General features: G+C 43.0%; 1 pseudogene; it reads left to right on the top strand.

Moving 5' to 3' along the window:
• The first annotated feature begins 2,950 nt into the window (after nt 1-2,950).
• LOC128589940 (S-adenosylmethionine decarboxylase proenzyme-like) lies at nt 2,951-3,979 on the top strand (annotated as a pseudogene).
• Nucleotides 3,980-4,611: the final 632 nt, after the last annotated feature.

Genomic DNA, 4,611 nt, shown 5'->3' with positions numbered 1-4,611 from the left:
AAACCCTTTCCCTTCCTTTTCTTCCTTCTCTCCTCCCAAATAAAGACACAAATGGTCTGGCTAGCCCTACCCTCCCAGAAGTTCAAGCCAAAAACTCTAACTTTCCAGGTAAGTTGTGGAATTTGCCCACTCCCTTTGGCCCAATATAAAATGGGTCTCGAATTGCCCCCAGGTGCAGATGCCACCTTTGCACTACCCAGGCAGGTCACCATCCCCTGTCCATAAACCTAGCTTGAACATCTCCTCTGTGGCCTCCTCTTTGGGCGCCAGCATTATACCTTTCACGTGTACCTGGGAGTCATACAGAACACAAACTCTCAAAGAAAAATACAGCTGGTTGGCACGTTTATCCCACCTTGAGATTACAGCAGTAGGGGTTTGGAGCAAGGCAAGGTGGGTTCTGGAAGGGAAAGAAGAGGAAAAGCATGGCTTAGCATCTAATAAGGTAGTCTCGTTCTACATATAGATGAAGCCTTGCAGGCAGCAGCCCTCAGGAAAAATAGATGGCAGCCTGTGGTTGAGCTCATCTATCCTCCATCCTGGAGAGGGCCCTCAAAGAAACCCCGGCTGTTTGTTTTACTAATAAAACAGACGCAATGTAATAGTACGGACACAATCTCTTCCACAAAAGGCAGCTCTTCAGGGCTAACCTGGTCTGTAAGCCCTCTGAATAACCATCTTAAAATATGCAAAAGTATTGTACTATTATTAGGGGCCTAAAACCTTTCCCTCTTCTCCTCCCCTAGAACAAAAGGCCTACCTGCCGCTGCCCCAAGAGTTCTGCCTAAAAGACCCTAGCCCACCAGAACCTTCCAGTTAGCTCTGGAATCTTCTTCCCCTTACTCCCAGGATACAAACAAGCCTCCAACCACTCTCAGGGCAGACACCATCTTTGCCCAGGCAGACCTCTGTCCTCTTTCATTAAACTTGGCCTGAACCTCTCCCAGCCTCATCTCTGGATACACTACTGAACCCCTTTCAATTATTAGGTGAAGTACTTTTTGTTTCTTTTACCACCAACTAGGTGAATAAAAGACAGAACCTTGTTTCTCAGTCTCCTTGGTTCAATCTCCAAGGCTATGGGTTGAATTGTGTCCCCTAAAATTCCTTTTTTTTTTTTGTTTTAGAGACAGAGTCTCACTTTCTTTCCCTTGGTAGAGTGCCGCGACGTCACAGCTCACAGCAACCTCAACCTTTTTGGGGCTTAGGCAATTCTCTTGCCTCAGCCTCCCGAGTAGCTGGGACTACAGGCACCCACCACAATGCTGTTTTTTGTTGCAGTTTGGCCGGGGCTGGGTTTGAAGCCGCCACCCTTGGTATATGGGGCCGGCACCCTACTCACTGAGCCACAGGTGCCACCCCATGTCCCCTAAAATTCCTATGTGTAAGTCCTCCCTCCCAGTACTTCAGAATGTGAACTTATTTGGAAATAGGTTCATTACAGTTGTAAGTGATTAAGATCAGGTCATTAGGGGCCCAGCACTTAGGGAGACCCAGGTGGGAGGATGGGGGTAGAAGGATCACTTGAGGTCAAGAACTTGAAGCTTCAGTGAACTATGATCACACCACTGCACCTCAGTCTAGATAACAGAGCAGTGCCCTGTCTCTTAAAAAAGTAATAATAAAAATTAACAAAAATGAAATTGTTAGGGTAGGCTCTAGTCCAATACTGACCAGTGTTTTTATAAAAAGGGGAAATTTGGAGACAGAGGCACCCAAGGAGAATGCTGGCAGAGAGCTGGGTGCTGCATCTTTAAGCGAAGGAATAACAAAGATGCCACAAAAACCTCCAGAAGCTCGGGGAAAGGGCCTAGGACAAATGCTCCTTCAGAGTCTTTGGAAGAAACTGACCCTGTTAACCCTTGACCTCTGACTTTAGCCTCCAGGAAAAGGAAGACAATACCTTTGTGTTGTTTTGGGTATTTTTTTGTGGCCACCCTAGCAAACTAATGCACCTAGTAAATCACAAGTCAGTGCACTGTCAACCCCAAATAATCAAAATGGTCCAAATTTAGTTGAAAAAGATTTTATTAAAGCTCAAATGTTAAGGATTGCAAGCCCAGGATAGACTTCCATGTTGCCTTGGGGAGTGCTCTGGAGAACAAAAGAGTTGCTCAAGTTTTTAAATAAAAAAACAGTGAATCAGGAGACAGGAGGATTACAAAAGTTGTTGGTCAGGAATTCTCAGTGGTTTACAAAACTAATGTTGGTGAGTGACTGGCTGCACGTTGCTGAACTCCAGGGTGCATGGCGTCTCGTGGCTCCCTGGCGTCAGTTAGTCTAGAGTCTGCATAGCAAGTGGCTTCAAGAAGTTACTATTTAGCTGAAGGGAAAGTGAGATGGGATTGCTGGTATGTTTTAAATGCCTTGCTGGGCCTAGTTCTGTATGGGGGCTCACATTCCTCAGGTAAAAGGTTTTCTTTCTTGGGCATTGTAGGGATGTCCACAAATGCATCTACTTGTGTGGAAGACCCCTGGAATGTCACTGCAAAGATAGCCTCAGAGTCCATGCACACCAGAAAGCTGGCAGATGGGGGGAAAGAGCCACAAAACTTTATAAAGATGTAGTAATCACACCCTCTTAGGTGGTTTCTACTCAGGGGCAAAGGACAAACTCAGTTCCACAGAACTCAAAGAAAGAGCAGGTTATTTTCTCACACAACTAGGAAGGCCAGGGAAGGGACTGCAAAAGACTGGAGACAGATTGCAAGAGGGACTTTACCTAACAATTGCAATCAGTGTAACCTGGCTTATTGTACCCTCAATGAATCCTCAACAATAAAAAAAAAAAAAAAGGAATACAAACTCTAAAAAAAAAAGTTAATATAAAATTATGGCCAAAAAGGAACTTAACTTTAGTAACACAGCTGGAACAATCTGCAGTGGTGGGAGAAAAGGTTTAATTTCCTTGATTTTCTGTGGTTGTTGCTTGCTTGCTAGTCTCACAGTGATGGAAGCTGCACATTTTTTCAAAGGGATGGAGAAGCTTCTGGGGGTTTGGTTCTCCCGGCAGCAACCTGACATAGAACAAGGATTCTGGGATCTTCCCACTATCCTGAGATCTGAGTGGGACATACTTTTGAAGGATGTGCAATGTTCAATTGTAAGTGTGACAAAAACTGACAAGCAGGAAGCATATGTACTCTCAGTGAGAGGAGCATGTTTGTCTCCAAGAGACATTTTATTTTATTTTAATTTTTTTGAGACATTTTATTTTAAAGACGCGGTGCCACCCTTCTGCTGAAAGCACTTGTTTCTATTGAAACTTGCTAGGGATTACAGTGAGTTTGATCACTTTAAAGCTTCTTTTATTCTCATAAGAATTGCATGAAGTCTTCTCACCAAGGATCCAAGGATACCCACATGGGAATTTCCCAGAAGAAATAGGTTCTAAATGCAACTTTTCCAAAGGGAGCAGCATATTGTATGGGACGTACGAATTCTGACTGTTGCTACTTATATACTCTGGATTTCCCAGAGAGTCAAGTAATCAATCAGCCAGCTCAAACCCTGGGAATGCTGGTGAGTGAGCTTGACCAGCAATTATGGACCAGTTCTATATGAAAGATGATGTTACTGCAAAGGATGTCGCTCATGAGAGTGGAATTTGTGACCTGGTAACAGGCTTTGTCACTGATGCCACATTGTTCAATCCTTGTGGGTATTTGATGAATGGAATGAAATCAGATGGAACTGATTGGACTGTTCACATCATTCCAGAACTAGAATTTTCTTATGCTAGCTTTGAAACAACTTAAGTCAGACCTCTTCTGATGACCTGATTAGGAAAGTTGTGGAAGTCTTCACTCAGGAAAATGTGTGACCACCTTGTTTGTTAATCAGAGTTCTAAGGTCACACAGTGCTTTCCTTGCCCCAGAAGATTGAAGACTTTGAATGTCTTGTCAGAGTGCTATGTTCAATGATTACAATTTTGTTTTTACCAGTTTTGCTAAGAAGCAGCAACAGCAGCAGAGTTGACTAAGAAAAATGAAGAAAAAACTCAAAAAGAGAACACATGTAGAAGGCGGTGGCTGCTTTCTAGATGTTAATACTGGGGACCATGCTTTCCATAACCATCACCTTGTAGTTGCAGAAAGCCCTAGGTGTGATGATAGTGTGATCATTTTGAATCGTATGTGTTATTATCTCAAAGAGTTAGATATCTTGCATGAATGCCGTCTTCTGTGCTTAGGTGTTCTATGCCACTCTTGCTGTGAAATTGAAGTGCATGTAGAAAAAACCTTTTAGTATATGAAACTTTACAACACTTGTGAAAACAATTCAATTTTGTTTATGCACAGTGTAATATTTCTCCAGGTATCCTCCAAAATTCCCCCACAGACAAGGCTTTCGTCCTCATTAGGTGTTGGCCTCAGCCTAACCATCTGAGACTGTTCTTTTAAATTGCTGCCAGAATTTTACATCCCATTACCTTCACTTTTTAGAACGTATTCTTTACTAATGTTACTGGAACAATTTCTACTTCATACAGATGTTTTTTGCAACAGCAATTAAAGTCGGGTCCTCTTAAAAAAAAAAAAAAAAGACTGGAGACAGGGGTAGTGGTCACCATCTTCCTTTCTTCCCACATGACCCAAAGAGTGACCCCA

Source organism: Nycticebus coucang, chromosome 1 (genome assembly GCF_027406575.1).
Source record: "Nycticebus coucang isolate mNycCou1 chromosome 1, mNycCou1.pri, whole genome shotgun sequence".
Classification (NCBI taxonomy): Eukaryota; Metazoa; Chordata; class Mammalia; order Primates; family Lorisidae; genus Nycticebus; species Nycticebus coucang.
This window is presented reverse-complemented; position numbering and strand designations above follow the sequence as displayed.